An 18,010-nucleotide genomic window follows, 5' to 3' on the forward strand; every position below is an offset into this window, starting at 1 on the left:
GCAGCCACCTGTAGGACAAGGCAGTCACCTCTAGAACAAGACAGTCACCTCTAGAACAAGGCAGTCACCTCTAGAACAAGGCAGCCACCTGTAGAACAAGAAAGCCACCTGTAGAACAAGGCAGTCACCTCTAGAACAAGGCAATCACCTGGAGAACAAGGCAGCCATCTGTAGAACAAGGCAGTCACCTGGAGAACAAGGCAGCCACCTGTAGAACAAGGCAGTCACCTCTAGCACAAGGCAATCACCTGGAGAACAAGGCAGTCACCTGTAGAACAAGGCAGTCACCTCTAGAACAAGGCAGCCACCTGTAGAACAAGGCAGTCACCTGTAGAACAAGGCAGCCACCTGTAGGACAAGGCAGTCACCTCTAGAACAAGGCAGCCACCTGTAGAACAAGGCAGCCATCTGTAGAACAAGGCAGTCACCTGGAGAACAAGAAAGCCACCTGTAGAACAAGGCAGTCACCTCTAGAACAAGGCAATCACCTGGAGAACAAGGCAGTCACCTGTAGAACAAGGCAGTCACCTGGAGAACAAGGCAGCCACCTGTAGAACAAGGCAGTCACCTGTAGAACAAGGCAGTCACCTGGAGAGCACTTTACGCAACACCTTCTCTCTCCCCCATCTCTGTCTCTCTGAGTGCCCCCTCTCTCTCTTTTTCCCTCTCCCCCCCACCTTTCCTCTTTGTGGAGTTATTTTTACTGCTCAGAATGATTGCTCTTTGTACTCAGAATGTGTGTGTGTGTGTGTGTGTGTGTGTGTGTGTGTGTGTGTGTGTGTGTGTGTGTGTGTGTGTGTGTGTGTGTGTGTGTGTGTGTGTGTGTGTGTGTGTGTGTGCATTGCACAATATCAATCGTACAAATGAAAAACATATGGTGGACAAGCCCCCTTCCCCCATTAAATTCCCCCGAAGAAAAATTGACTGATACTGTGTGCATGTGCGTGTGTGTGTGTGTGTGTGACACAGGTGGACTGTTATTGTGTTTTCATAGAGTGAGTGTCACTGAGGGAAGATTTATGCTGCCATGGGAACAGCCACAGTGTGTGAGTACTGTGTGAGTAGTGGGCCTCCTTAGCTACTCTGTCTGAGTGTGTGAGTAGTGTGTGAGTAGTAGATCTCCTGAGTTACTCTGTCTGAGTGTGTGAGTAGTGTGTGAGTAGTAGATCTCCTGAGTTACTCTGTCTGAGTGTGTGAGTAGTGGAGTAGTGGACCTCCTGAGTTACTCTGTCTGAGTGTGTGAGTAGTGGATCTCCTTAGTTAGTCTGTCTGAGTGTGTGAGTAGTGGATCTCCTGAGTTACTCTGTCTGAGTGTGTGAGTAGTGGACCTCCTGAGTTACTCTGTCTGAGTGTGTGAGAAGTGGACCTCCTGAGTTACTCTGTCTGAGTGTCACTCCCTGATTCTGAGTGGACTAGAAGAGTCTAGTGGAGTAACAGGTTATAATGGCACTCAGACGAGACTATAGCTGTTCTGTGATCTCCTGTAGCTGTTCCATGATATCCTGTAGCTGTCCTGTGTTCTCCTGTAGCGGTTCCGTGTTCTCCTGTAGCGGTTCTGTGTTCTCCTGTAGCGGTTCCGTGTTCTCCTGTAGCTGTTCTGTGGCTGTTCTGTGTTGTGCTGTAGCTGTTCTGGTGCTGTTCTGTGTTGTGCTGTAGCTGTTCTGTGGCTGTTCTGTGTTGTGCTGTAGCTGTTCTGTGGCTGTTCTGTGTTGTGCTGTAGCTGTTCTGTGGCTGTTCTGTGTTCTCCTGTAGCTGCTCCGTGTCCAAGAGTCTCACTGCATTTAGCCCAACTATCTCTGGGGAAGAAAACCACAAAAAGTGTCCAGTTAATCTTCTGGCCTCTCTCTTACTCCCACAAATAACCTCTTTCTCTCTCTCTATCACACACACACACACACACACACACACACACACACACACACACACACACACACACACACACACACACACACACACACACACACACACACACACACACACACACACACACACACACACACAAAAACACACTCACTCTTCCCCCCTCCCTCTCTCTTTCTTTTCTGATATCCCGGCCAGGCTCATCCATCATGTAGTTGTGGGTGGGGGCCAGTGCCTGCAGTTATTAAGATCCACGGATAGGGTCACAGTGATGGATCGTCCAGAGCCTCCACGCCATACAGCCACGACCCCAGCCGCCATCTCGCCTCCACATTTTCAGCACTTTTCATGGATGACGAGGCCTCCCAGATAAATAAGCAGCCTATGGCAGCCCCCAGTACTGCTGAGCAAGGAGCAGCGCACAGATAACCTTACACAACAGCTGACCTGGCAGCCAAGCTGCTAAAGAGAGGACAACAACTCTCCAAGGGAATATGTGTGTGTGTGTGTGTGTGTGTGTGTGTGTGTGTGTGTGTGTGTGTGTGTGTGTGTGCAAAAATATAGCCATTTAGCAGGCTACAATTGCAATCACATACTCATGCTTGCTTACAGTACCTACACACCTCCAAGCTTGCAGGCACAGGCATACACACACACTTCAACATAGACTGTACTCAGATACACACAGATACCCCCCCCCCCCCCCACCCACACACACACACACACATTTGCACACCTCCACAGGGGGTTCAGCTGACTTTGTGAAAAGGGATATCTGTCTGCTAAAGCCCAGAATCTTTGTAGAAACCTTTTTGCTTTTCAAACTCCTGTCATGACATGTGATGTCTATTGTGTTTTTTTTATGTTTGTTTATGTTTTGTGTTTCGTTTTGCCTATTGTAACGTCTGGCCAGGGACCACAGAACAAAATAGCCTTTTTGGCTAACAGATAAACTGTGGGGTGTAAAGTGTTTGTGAAGTTGAAATAAAATAGAGAGACATGTGGGGTCAAAAACAGCCAACCCCAGAGTTCTGTTTCAGAACAGCCAAACCCAGACTTCTGCTTCTGTTTCAGAACAGCCGGACCCAGACTTCTGTTTTAGAACAGCCAAACCCAGAGTTCTGTTTCAGAACAGCCAAATCCACAACAGCCAAACTGTCAAGGAAATAACCCTTAACCTAGGACTGTATTCTTTACCTCAGAATTGAGACACACACCCGAGAATATTATTAAAATACAGACATTTACTCTGGGCCCCAGAGGAGTGACCTGCATGATTGTCTTCACGCAAGGCACTAACCTCTCCTACAAAATGTCTGCTCTTTATTGAAATTAATATTCACATATTCACAGTTTAACATGAAGACACTCCCCAATTCCTTTGTTCCCTTTGAAGTTAGAAACAGTCTTGCTCCATACCATATTTCAAAATAACCTAAACAGTCTTTTGACATGTAAGTTACCCAGCCCCTCATAAATCATCAATAGATAACAACAGAAGTTACTTTCGCTGAGTTTTAAGACAGATCATTCAAATGATAAGTCCGTGTGGCACCACACAACCCAGCCATGTTAACGCATAGGCTTTAGTTCTCCGAAGTTACTTTTTTGATAAACGTTTAGAACCTTCTTCTGCATACTATACTCATATAGTGTCATTATTTGATGTTTATTTTAATGCTTTGTAAGCTCAAGCGACGGAATGTGTCTTTATAACGTTATGACACTAACTTTCTTTCTGTAGGCTACCATTACATGTCGTTTCTGGTTTGAAAATCCGACTCAGGCGAACTATTTTATTCCCTTTGACAGGATCTCGTTGCTCTTCCAACTCCGACTAAGTTTAATGAATAACTTCGCTCTTATATTGTTAATTCCCGAGTGTATTTCTGCACTATATTAAGCAATATATAATGCAATCTCACAGCTAGAGTCTAACTCTTTGATTCGCGAAAGTTGATTCGCGAAAGTTTGATTCACCAAAGTTGCCTGAGAGAAACGTCCATCACAGGAAAACGATGCTTTATGTCAATTTTATCAAATGTTGTCTCAGTTTTCATCGTTTTCCTGTGATGGACGTTTCTCTCAGGCAACTTTGGTGAATCAAACTTTCGCGAATCAACTGTCGCGAATCAAAGAGGTAGACTCTAGCTGTGAGATTGCATTATCGAGCGTAATGAAAATAGGGCCAAGTGATAACGAGGTGTGACTTTTTCCACTACAACGGTTTTGGGATGCAAATATATCACTCTTTTGAACACATAATGTTTTGGGAAGAGAAACGTTTTATTTTCCTGGGTCTAGAAACCTGCCGGACTACTTTCGGTTTGACCAAAACTGGACGAGAACTCTGCTCACAGGACGCTGTCGGAGGTAAGTCAGCGTGGATTGCATTACACTGGTGATGTAGATGCCATACAACTTCATGTCTTAAAAACCGAACTATCCCTTTAAAACTACTTTCTTTGTCTTCTCTCATGCTTTCTATTTAACATGCACGTTTCTTTCTTTGCTCTGAGTTTCCTTCTACCAATCTTTAATCTGTTCAGCTTGCCTTGCACTCTTTTCTTATTTAATCATAATTATGAGAGCTGCAAACGTAAAACGAACTTGTATATATTACATGAATATATTATAGTGAATGTGGCGTACATAATTCACCTTTGTTGGTTCTGCAAACAGTTGTTTAAGTTATACATAAGTATGACTTCTGGGACCGTGGTCCATTTAAATTGTTTGTTAGTGGTGACGTCATGCTTGTTCGACCACGCCTTGTAACTAAACCGAGACACAGAGGTTTTTTTTTTTTTTTTTCCGCTCAACGACGTTTTTCTATCTAACCTTCTACGTATTTTGTATAGCTATCAGCATGTTTCTTTCCATGTTCTTCATCACTACTCCATTTATACATACATGCATACACATACATACATAGGCCTTCACTCAAACAAAAATAAGTCCCCGACTTATGAAGAAAATTTTCTTATCAGATCCCCGATCTGATGACATCCCAGATGTCTTTATAGCTATAGTGATTGCTAATGTGACGTCATGAACGCAACGCATTTTTGGAATCCGCGGCACAAACAAGTCGGCGCGAGCATAGACATGTACACTCATAGATGGATGCTAGAAATTGGGCAACAGGTTGATGTCCCCGGACCAGTCGCTGTGCTCATAGGGATCAACTCCTTTGACTCCTTTGAGTTTTCGATATACCTTGTCTTTGCGTCTTTACGTACATTAGCAATCTTTATTGTCTGTTTATTCGGTAACCCGGTTACTTACTTAATATTCTGTTGTGCGTCCCCTCTGGATTCGGATCTCGTCAGGGCAGCTTCGACGGGGGGGAGAAGTCAGGTCACCGGCCACACGAAGAATTCAACTCGTGGGGACTTTTTCTGCCCAAGCCTATTGAGCAGGCGATGCGCATCGTCTTCGGCTTCTGAAGTTCTGATCCCCCGGCGTTTCTTACCCATCTTGAGATCCGGCTACGATGGACCAAAATGTCAAGGAAATAACCCTTAACCTAGGACTGTATTCTTTACCTCAGAATTGAGACACACACCCGAGAATATTATTAAAATACAGACATTTACTCTGGGCCCCAGAGGAGTGACCTGCATGATTGTCTTCACGCAAGGCACTAACCTCTCCTACAAAATGTCTGCTCTTTATTGAAATTAATATTCACATATTCACATATTCACAGTTTAACATGAAGACACTCCCCAATTCCTTTGTTCCCTTTGAAGTTAGAAACAGTCTTGCTCCATACCATATTTCAAAATAACCTAAACAGTCTTTTGACATGTAAGTTACCCAGCCCCTCATAAACCAAGTTACTTAAACATTCTTTGACATGCAAGTTATCCGGGCCCCTTTCTCATACCAACCCGTACAAGACAAGCAGACTTTTTGTCTCCACTGGAACACAGACAAAGAAATACAGAAATGCCTATAACAAAATGAGAATACTAATAGTTAACCATAAATGATAAATTCCTATATAGAATTGAATAATTCCTTCACACAAACCCAGGGTTCTGTTTCAAAACAGCCAAACCCAGAGTTCTGTTATAGAACAGCACAGAACAATATGTGGACTCAAACTCTGCCCCACACACCCCAAAGCTAGAGAGAGGGAGAGAGAGAAAGGGGAGAGAGAGGAAGAGGGAAAGGGGAGAGAGAAGAAGAGAGAGAGAAATGGGAAAGGGGAGAGAGAAAATGAGAGAGAGAGAGAGAAAGTGAGTGGGAGAGAAAGAGAAAAGTAGAAATAGAAAGGGAGAGAGGGAAAGGGGAGAGAGGAGAGGGGAAGAGAGAAAGGGGAGAGAGGGAAAGAGGAGAGAGAGAAAGAGAGAGGAAGAGAAAGGCGAGAGAGAAGAAGAGAGGAGGAGAGAAAGGGGAGAGAGAAGGAGCCAGAGTGTGTACTTGAGCAGAAGAACTCCTCCGTCCGTCTTAAGAGAAACTAAAAAAATCGGATGAAAGGATTGTGTGTCTGTGCGTTCATATGTGTCTGTGTGTGTGTGTGTGTGTGATTTACTTTGGTGATGTGTCTGAGGGGGCTTTGCTTCACAAGAGGAGTTTAGGCAGAGAAGAATTACTGTGATTTTCTCCTCACAGACGGAAGTGTGTGTGTGTGTGTGTATCAGAAAACAGTAGGACTTAAGCGCTCAAGGCTGTGCTTGTGTGTGTGTGTGTGTGTGTGTGTGTGTGTGTGTGTGTGTGTGGATGTGTATTTATCAGAAACCAGTAGGACTTAAGAGCACAAGGCTGCGCATGTGTGTGTGTGTGTTTGCATGTGTGTGTGTGCGTGTGTGTGTGTGTGCATGCGTTTGGAGTTGTTTGACCTTGAATAAGTCTGACATCACAATAAAAACAAACAATACATGAAAATGATGCAATAAACAAACAAATAATAAAATAATTCTCAAATAAACAAGCTGTCCGCGGGGAGGTTGGGAACAGCACTTCCTGCAGCTAATCAAATCTCACAGTTATTGGACACAGTTCTGTCCAGCCAATCACAGGATGGCTGGGAGTCAGGGTGCTTTGCCGTTAATGCTGGGTGATGTCAGTGCTGTCACAGAGGGCTGAGGAGAAAGAGGGAGAGAGAGAAGAGAGGAGAGAGAGAAGAGAGGGAGAAGAGAAGAGCGAAGTGTGAGAAAAATGAAGAGAAAGCATAGGAGAGAGTGAGGGGAGAGGAGTAGAGGAGAAAGAGAAAGGGGAGTCTGGAAAGGATGAGGGAGGAGAGGAGAACAGAGGGCACCCTGTTATCTTTCCCATTGAACTCCTTTCCTTTCAGATTTCTACAATCATCTGTGTCCTCTGGAGTCTGTGTGTGCTCATTATCATATTAGGCTTATTTGTGTGTGTGTGTGTGTTTTTCAGCTGGTTGCTGTTGCCGATAGAGACAAGCGTAAATGAGAGTGCGTGGTATTTCTCTCTCTTAATCTCTTAAGTGCCTGTTTAATGACCAGTTCAAAGACCATCTTAAACAGCATATCACTGTGTGTGTTTTTTTCCTGATGTGTGTGTGTCATGTGTTTTTCTCATTGTGTGTGTGTGAGTGTGTGTTGTGTGCTTTTTCCTGATGTGTGTAAGTCAGGTGTTTTTTCTCATGGTGTGTGTGAGTGTCGCGTGTTTTTTCCTGGTGTATGTGTGTGTTTGATTGTTGGGAGTGTATGTGCTCCCCTCCCCTCTGTCTGTAGTTCTCAGCACACTCAAATGAGGCAAACACAAATTACACATTTTCTGGGATCGGACTTGACAAGGAACATTTATTGCATTTGGACTTGTCAAGGAACATTTATTGCATTTGTTACAGGCAAGCGGTTAGGAAAATGTTCCTATTTTCTACAGCTCAGAGGTGTTTGCAGGAGATGCCTCGCACCCCCGCCCTCCCCCACTAAAGTACTCCCTCTCGCACCCCCCAAACAAGTCTCTCTCGCCTCACCTCATCAGCCGCCTTGCACTGGTTCATATTTCTCTCATTCTCTCACAATTTCTTGCTCTATCTTTTCTTTCATTTTCAATCCATCTCTTTTGAGCTCTCTTTCTCTCTCTCACTCTTTTCCCAACTCCTTATTTCACACTTTCTTTTTTATTTCCTCTCCTGCTATCTAGTGTGATAGAGATGCCTACACAGTTTCCATGGAAACTCAGAAATCTGCTCTTGGCTCTCTGGCGCTGGGTGTAAGCCTCAGACGTGACAGAGAGATTGTCAATGCAAGGGGTGGAGAGGGAGACCGTGCCAGCGAGTGGAAGACAAGAAAAGCACTAAATATAACAAAACAATACCAACACCAAAAAGTCTTTGTTAAGAGCATCCAAACTCAATGTATGAGGACAGAGGAACACGTTTGTAGTCACCGAGTGAAACAAATCAGACTCAGAAAGTTCTAGAAGATGGTGTGATTAGTGTGGGCTCTGTAGACTGTTTGATGTGGGGGAAGTTTTGACAAGTTGAACATGTTTAGGTTTCAGACTCCATTTTTAGACGACTCAGTGCGTCACTGTGGTCTTCAGCCAGCTGAGGAGGAGAGAGAAACATGAACATAATCCACATGCCACTCAATCACTTCACCACACAAACACACACACACACACACACACACACACACACACACACACACACACACACACACACACACACACACACACACACACACACACACACACACACACACACACACACACATACTCACCAAGTCAATCTCAATTATTTCACCTGGTTTTAGTTTCACTGCTGCCCACAGACACACCGATAACAGCAAAAGAAAGGCGTCGTTATGATGACACACACACACACACACAGACACACACAGACACACACGCACACGCACACGCACACGCACACGCACACGCACACGCACACACACACACACACACACACTCTCAAACACACACACACACTCTTCCTGGCCCCCCTGTTGCTCGTCTTTTATCCAGTCTCCCGCGGAGGCCATTTCTTCACATCTTGACCACAGGTGATGCAACAGAGGTGTGTGACTGTTAGGGCCCGTCCACATGGAACCTGGATTGCCTGAATCCGGAAATAAATGTTGTCGGATCAGCCTCTCGTCCACCTGGTGGATTGGGTCACTGAATCTGCAACCTTTCGAATCTGGTCTCCAGAGTGGGTAGATTCAAAACAGCAACAACATAAACTAAATCGATGTGTCAGCAATAGCCTATAAGCTATAAGTGCTGTGAGTGAGTATGTCATACTGAGTGCTGTGAGTGAGTATGTCATACTGAGTGCTGTGAGCAAGGCTTTGAACCGGTTCACGGAACGAAAACGAAAACCAGAAACTTTTGATGTTTTGCTAGGAACAGAAACAAAACCAGAAACTTAAAACAAAATTATGTTCCGGATCAGAATCGTTTCCCTAAAATAATGGTAACCGGTTAATAACGTTATTTTTTTCGCTCTTTCACAAGATTCCTAAATGCAATATAATCATGATGTTCTCTTCCGGTCGTTCACTTAGATAGAGAACCTTGCGGCGCGCCGCCAGCTAGTAGCCTTATCGGATCAAATCTATGCACAAGCTGTAGCCACCAGTCTCTGAAACTCAATCTTAAGAAGAGGTAAATATTGTACCAAGTATCTCACACATGTTAATTAAATTATAGCTAAGTTGGACAGTTAGCATTGGCAGTAGACTACCTGGCTATTGCCCACCATAACCTACCCTAGTTTGTTAAGTCTTTATTTATAACGTAGGCTAATACGGTAGTTCTCATATTTGGAATTTTAACTTTTTTGTTCAGATGGGAAGACATTGCGAGAATCCTATTTGGCGGCATTATTCATTTGACCCCGCGACTAACAAATCCAAATACAACATTGATGGATGTATGTAGATACCATTGTAGTTTTGTAATATTTGTATTGTCTCTGTTGACAAAAATGCACTGATTGGGCCCTGACGAGGTTTGGCCAAATGCTGTTATGTTTTGTTTGCCCAATAAACAACATGGCATACATTTTCCTTGTCTTAACTTGTTACTGCTTTAACGCCCCCTAATGGACCCGCGGGCGGGCCCGTACTGGATAAATCGCCAAAACAAATCCTGAAAATTCTATTTCTGAAAATATGATTCAAACTCCCATTTAATATTTTTTTGTGGTAATCCAACTATGTGTAAACCGATTTTCAGTTGTCTACATGCATCCGTTACAAATAAATACAATTTTAAACACACCATGACACATCCTCATTTTTTACATATGGAGCAGCCTCCTCCCATAACTAAGCCATTTAAATGTGTTTCTGCATTATCCGTACCTTAAATAACGTTACAGAACATTCATTTACCTTCAAAACATCTAAAAAAAACAGACTTGAACTGCATGGTTATGTCCATAAAGTTGTTTATTCACTTGCTCACGACATTGAGAAAAAACGTTCACTTTCTTGTATGTTTCTGATGACGATCTCCTCGCTCTCTTCCTGACAACACTACACGAAGTTATCACGTGATGTTATATATAGTTACAAAGCTTAAGACCCCCTCTTTCAGAATCTTTGGATTTTATTGGCTGTTAAACACATGTTTGTCATGAGTGACAGGCATTACCACCAATGGCATCAGCTCTCAACCATGAAGCTGCTCAGGCATGTCCTATCATATCACTTTACACTTCTTGTAAGACTTCTCAGTAGTGATTGACACCTGTTTTACCGAATAATAGAGATTCTACCAAAAAAGTAGGTAGGTCATTTGCCCTGATTGCTCAGTCCTGGAGTTTAGATTTTTGAAAGCGTAACTCAAGAGTCTCAGCTGCGCTCCCGGTGCGTAAATGGGCCATTTTGTTTACCTTCAAATGCGCACAGCAAGTGGTTTGGTCCACACGATCCTGAGGGCTTGTTTGTGCATATTTTTGGCTGCAATTTGTCTCCCTTGTACTCATCCATCATGGCAAGACGAGCATTGCAGATGAGTGAAATACATGGGATGATTTTTGATGATTTTCGGGGAAGCCAGTGGACTCAGCATGGACTCAGCATGGACTAGCATGCTAGCATGGACTTAGTGAAAGAGTGAATGGAATCGATGCCATCCTCGATGCGTAAGTAATTTAAACCAACTACTTGTCAGTGCATAGCAGTAAGCTATGCATATGCCGTACTCTCTTTAGTGCTTTATTTTTTTTATCATTGTGGGATGTAGTTTGCTAGTAATGGATATTGGTTAGCATGCTGCTGCTGTATTTACGTAGCTGCAATGTAGGCTACAACATACTAACATAGCACAACCTGCTTCTTGCCTCAAAACGCATAGAAATGTTTTATTTACATCTGCTAAATGCATAATGCCTATGTTATTATCACACTTCAGCTTGACTATGGTGTTTTTTACATATGTTTACATTTTACTTATTTGTTCATTAGCTTAGTAAATAACATGAAGCAAAATTCAATTGTAAGGCATGACCCAGTCAAAATATTTATATTGTCCAACGTTTTTATCTTGCAGTGACCCAGCCCCAGCCCCAGCTCCAGCCCCAGCTCCAGCCCCAGCTCCAGCTCCATCATCACCCTCACCCCCACCACCACCCCCGTCGCCACCACCACTACTACCAGCTGCACAGCCTCCAACAGTGACACAATCCAATTTAAAAAGAAATTATAATATTAGTCTAAAATGGAGTTATATATGTCTGTACAACGGAAAAAAACAATGATATACAATGAGAACATTTTTTTTATGCATTTGGAGAGCTTGGAGAGGTTTTGGACACTTGGAGACGCCTGAATGCACCATTTAGATATTGCTGTGCAACACCTGGACATTTTTAGATATCTGCTCCAAAATTTGTACTTTGTTTCTCAGGAACATGTTGAATCAGGAAATATAGAACATGACAGAATTTTCTTCCCTTGAAACCATCCACACACTGTCAAAAATAAAAATGAAAGGCGTTTTTTACATTTTTGACATTTTGTTCTGTATATGATGCTTTGAAATTGATACTTAATGATGAAAATAAAAGTCAGGAGGTGAATGCATGTCTTGGCCCATTTGTCTTCTTCAATTTAAGATATGAATGATCTTTGTATCATGTGTACAACTTCAGATATTGAGTGTTATTATGTGTAAGTACAAATCGTTCCAAATTAAGGCGAAATATCCAACTGCAGTAACAGGTTAACTCATGTATAATACTTACAAAATGTCAGAATTACAGTTGCCGCTTACATAATGTAGCCTATAGTGCTTTTTTAATGTTTAATGACAAGATAGAGACATATAAGATTATTTTAAAGTCCTAATGATCAGCCTACTTATTTGTATGTCCCGCAGCTGACATGGAACACTATTAACCGGTTCAGGAACTTTATTTTTTTGTTCTAACCGGTTCAGGAACGTCAATTTTAGGGTTGGAACGAAAACCGGAAACGTTAAAATACTGTTTCTGTTCGGAACGAACCAATTGGGAAATAATTCTGGTTCAAAGCCCTGGCTGTGAGTATGTCATACTGAGTGCTGTGAGTGAGTATGTCATACTGAAGGCTGTGAGTACTGATACATATATACATTGTATGTATGAACAGTATGTACATTTGTGTGTATATTAGTGTAAGCATTAGTGTATGCATTGTGGGTACATTAGTAAAAAAGTGTCTGTTAAAATAGATGACAAATCCAATGTTTTCTTTATTTACACACACACACACACACACCAGAGGTTCCGCTAGAGAAAAATGTTGCCGGTCAAAATGACCGGCAGAGTTTTCATTTGTCGGACATTTTAATGATAAGCCGGCCAAATATCTATTTCTGCTTCTAAATTAGCCTATTGAAGAAAACTGACGGCATGCGTAGCTTAAATCATAACATAATCAGGCAGTTTAGAATGCAACATGTTTATTTGCCAAAGTTTACAATGGAAAAAAAAAACATTAATGTCTAATGCGCGTCAATAAGTGGCCTTTAATCGCAACCTGCTGTGGCGATAAATTGAGCGCCGCAACATGGTCATTGCTCTGACTATGTTCAATGAGAGTAGAGATTTTAAAATGATTCGACCCTCTTGTGAATCCGTTGCGTCGTCCTGCCTTTTCGCAGTGCTAACAGAACATTTTAATGTGACTATCAATTACCTCGCACCGGAACTTGTTACTCCATAACGACATAAACGCCCGACATTTCGGATTTTTCTCTGGTGAAGCTGTTCGAACATCTAGGGCTTCAGGTATTCAGTGTCTGGAAAGTTCACTTTCTACATGAACTAGTTCAGTTCATATATTTCAAAATGTTTAACTAAGTTCACAGCTTCAAAAAATGAACTTGTTCAGTTCGTTTTTTCACTATGCTGCGAGCTATAATTTTTCAAAATCTCTATCTGTCTGCAATACCGCTTTCGGCTCCAACGTCTGCGCGCTCACGCACGGGCATAGACAGAAATGAAACACGTTCAGACGCAACACTGCAGGTATTACAGATTCATCCTCGTCAGACTGTTCACCCTCATCAGTTGCATTTGGCCTCTGAAAAAAGCTTTTAAGGCTAGTCTGCTTGGCCATGTTTGATCCTTCTCACTCAGTTCGCTCCTTGTTTGAAACAGATGGTTTGCGCTTTATTTAAAATGCAGCATATGCGTGTTGTTTAATAACTTTCTAACGGCAGATTAGCCTGTTCCTTCAAACATAATAAGGGCAGTGCACGTTTGCTTTATAGGCCTAAATATTAGGATTGATGTCAAATTCAGATTGTGTTTGCGAGACGGGATTTTTAAGAAATTCCAATCAGACAATTTGACCGGTGAGCTCTAATATTATCGGACATTTCATTTTTTTTTCGGACAAAGACCGGCAATTACCGGACAACGGAAACGCTGACACACACACACACACACACACACACACACACACAGAAACACACACACACACACACACACACACTCTCACACACAAACACACACACACACACACACACACACACACACACACACACACACACACACACACACACACACGCACTGCATGAGGACATGTATTAACACACACACATACCCACACACACACACACACACACACACACACACACACGGTCTCTCTCACACACTCACACACACTCTGCATGAGGACATGCATTTACCAAGCCTGTCCAAAACACACTCATGAGGACATGTATTTACTCTCACACACACACAGTATGGAGTGTGTACGTGTGAGAGGATTTTGGGTTTGGATATTTCTTTGCTCCTCTAGAAGGTCAGGGGCAGCAGCCTTGGTCACATGGGTCTTTGAAGCTGTCTCACACATCACTGACAATGAGTGTGTGTGTGTGTGTGTGTGTGTGTGTGTGTGTGTGTGTGTGTGCGGCTCTTTGAAGCTGTCACACACATCGCTGACAATGAGAGCATGTGTGAGGAGTGTGTGCAGGATGCTGATAACAGCTTCAGTTGTGGTCAGACAAGAGGAACACACAGGCCATACAGACAAGAATACACCAGAGCGCAGGGCAGGGACACGCTGTGACACGCCCAAGACTAATCCCATGTGTGATAGGCCATTCAAACACACACACACACACACACACACACACACACACACACACACACACACACACACACACATAGGGATGGGAACCGAAACCCGGTTCTTGTTTAGAACCGGTTCCTAATGAGCCGAATCTTTGGAATCGTTAGCCAAATTCAAAACCGGGTCTGTAAACGGACCTCTGTGCCGTTTGCCCATGCGCGAACTCTTCCTTTAAAAAATCAGACCGCAGCAGAAATGGCAACTAGACAGAAGCGATCTAATTCACTCGAACAAATGAAAACATGGTCACTTGTAACGTCTGTAAAACATGTATTTCGTCAAAGGGAGGAGGTACATCTACTATGAATAAGCACTTGAGCACACAACATGGTATTAAATTACAAGATTGTCATGTTTTTGATGCCTGCAGCAGCTCAACTAACGATGGCGCTTCATCCCTAACTTACCAAGGTAAACTCCTCAAAATGTTTTATCATAACGGTGTTACTCGTGTGTTATCAGCAAACGTTTGCGTTGTCGTGTTAACCATAACTAAACTTAGCATTTAATTGCTTAACAGAACGGGCGATGTTGGACATTGTCATATAACGTATAGGCTAGCTTAGCTGTAGAATCTTCTATTTTCAGCCGTTGGCTTGAGGCAGAGGCAGTGCTTGCCTCCCCTCTGTTGGTTCTAGAAAGTTTGTGATAACACACGAGTAACACCGTTATGATAAAACATTTTGAGGACTTTACCTTGGTAAGTCAGGGATGAAGCGCAAAAGACTCCGTTAATAATGGCATTGCCTAGCAACGCGTGCAGCTCCCTAGATATGGATACGTTTCTCTTTCAATTCAGTGGCAGCAATAGTTAAGTTTTAAATATACTGAGTGCCTAGTTTGCGAATCATCTTTGTTCAAATACGTATGTGAGGCATTGTGTGCATGATACAAGTAGGTATGTTTCAGTACGTTATTGTGTTTGTAGTGGGTTCTACATTGCTATTAGAAGCGTTAAGCATAATAGTTCGCAATTAGCCATACAACCAAGCAACCTACAAGAAAATATACAGTCCTTTAGTTTACTCAATAACAAGGGCTTCATGTCAGATCAGGAAATTCAACGATTTTGTTAGTGCCATTTTATTGCCAGATTTAGTTTATCTCGAGAGTGCAATGAGGGAGGGGTTTAGATTGGACTAACTTAAACTAAACCTGGATGCATTGTAATGTCCCAACAATTATGAGACATTTCCTGAGGTATATCTGCTCTGGAAAAGAAAGATCAGTAGGTAGCAGAGGAAGGGTTGTATAGGGGTTGTTTGCTATTTCAATCATTCACTCATACACTCATCTATAGTATAGATGAGTAAATGAGTGAAATAGCAATCAACAGTGCTCTGCAATGTCAATGTATAGCTTTAGAGTTGACACTCTCACCACATATGCATTTAAATATTGTTTTATATTTAGTTGCAAGAATGTCTGTTTTTTAATAAAAGTTTTTGGTTATTTATGTAAACATTCTGTTTATGGTGTGTGCAGCATTCTAGAAATTTATATAAAAGAACATTAATGTAAAAAACCCGTTTGTGCTCTTTTTTCACCCCTTACCCAATAAGATTCGATAAGAGAATCGATAAGGAATCGAATCGATAAGCAGGAATCGATAAGGAACCGGAATCGTTAAAATCGTAAAGGTTCTCATCCCTACACACACACACACACACACACACACACACACACACACACACACACACACACACACACACACACACACACACACTACGCCCAAGACTAATCTGATGTTTGATAGCGCATTCATACGGGTCCCCCCCCTCTACTGGTGTGTCAGCATATGATGTGTGTGTGTGTGTGTGTGTATGTGTGTGTGTGTGTATGTGTGTGTTTGTGTGTGTGTGTGTGTGTGTGTATGTGTGCGTGTGTGTGAGTGTGTGTGTGTTTGTTTGTGTGTGTGTGTGTGTGTGTGTATGTGTGTGTGTGTGTGTGTGTGTGTGTGTGTGTGTGTGTGTGTGTGTGTGTGTGTGTGTGTATGTGTGCGTGTGTGTGAGTGTGTGTGTGTCTGCTCGTAGGTGCGTTGGCGGTGTCTGACAATGTTTACCGTAGTCGCCATGGTGTAGCCCGTCTTTGTCCCTGTTTGCATTCGTCCTCTTACTCATCAGGGACAAGAGAGATGTCCAAGAAAAACTCTATTCATGACACACACACACACACACAAACACACACACACACACCCACACACACACACACACACACACACACACACTCACGCACACACACATCTGGGTGCAGGCTAGCTTCAGTGCATCAGTACTGGAGGTCCATATTGCCTTCCTTTAATCCTCAGAGAGCTGCATGTGCTCTCAGACCCACAAGATGGGAAAGTGGCCCAGCAACAAGTCTGGCCCAGGTCAGGCCATTTTCTCTCTCTCTCTCTCTCTCTCTCTCTATCAATATATCAATCTATCGCTCTTTCACTCTCTCGCTCTGTCCCTCACTCGACATATCTTTTTTCTTTCCATTGCAGGTAAGGAATAGATCAGGTTGCTGGGGAGATTTTTTTCATCTTGTTCTCTCCTTTATGTCACATGTCTTATATTCTCTCTCTCCGTGTGTGCATGATGCAGGGTGTATATGGTGGGTTGTGTGTGAATGTGTGTATGGTAAGATGGGTGTGTATTGTGGTCTGTGTGTGTGTGTGAGCAGGTCTCTGTCATTTCATCAGGGTTAACAACACAGAACAGCCAGGATTAATGAGTTTCACTTACACACTTACAGCACTGGGACACTAGAGGGATAGAGGGAGGGAGAGAGGAGGGAGGGAGAGAGGAAAGAGAAGGAAGGGTGGGAGAGAGGGAGGGAGAGAGAGAGGGAGGGTGGGAGGAAGGGAGGCAGAGAAAGACAGAGGTTGAAGAGTGAGGAAGAAGAAGATGAAGGAAGGGCAGAGGGCAGAAGGGAGAGAGAGGAGGAAGGGAAAGAACGGGGGGAGGTAGCGAGAGAGAGGGAACAAGAGAGGAAGGGAGAGAGGAGGAAGGAAGAGAAAGAGGGAATGAAGACACTTCTCTGAGAATAAACTTCTGCTTGTTACAGCTAGGCTGCTAATTCCCTGTGTGAGGAGCCCCGCTGTCTTCTGCCACTCTCTTTCTCACCCCCACCATACTGCCCCTGTCTCCATCACGCCACCCACTAAACTACCCATGGCTGGTACAGTGATGATTCAGAGTGTTGTGAGCTACATGAGTCTGCAGAGAACAGCTCAGAAAGAACAGCTCCTCAGAAAGAACAGCTCAGAAAGAGCTCAGGCACATTTTCCCCAAAACATTGACAGCCCAACCTTCTACAAGAGAGGAAGCAGAATTCCCCTCCTTATTGAGGGAGGTCTAACTCCCCAAGCTCATCACAGAGGGAAATATTAGCAATGAAAACAATGGGCTGCTTCTCTCTAATTAAACTGCCTGATGCTGCTGCTCTCTGTCTAATGGCTGCCGTAATTCTCCAGCGTTTCACATGAACCCTGAATTAACCTCACACACACCAAGACTGCTGCAGAAGCTTGAGCTTCACACTCAACCACTTTTCTTTCTTCCGCTCTTTCTTACTCTTTAATTGGCCACTGACGTAGAAGATATAAC

Source organism: Sprattus sprattus, assembly GCF_963457725.1.
Source record: "Sprattus sprattus genome assembly, chromosome: 2".
Taxonomy (NCBI): domain Eukaryota; kingdom Metazoa; phylum Chordata; class Actinopteri; order Clupeiformes; family Clupeidae; genus Sprattus; species Sprattus sprattus.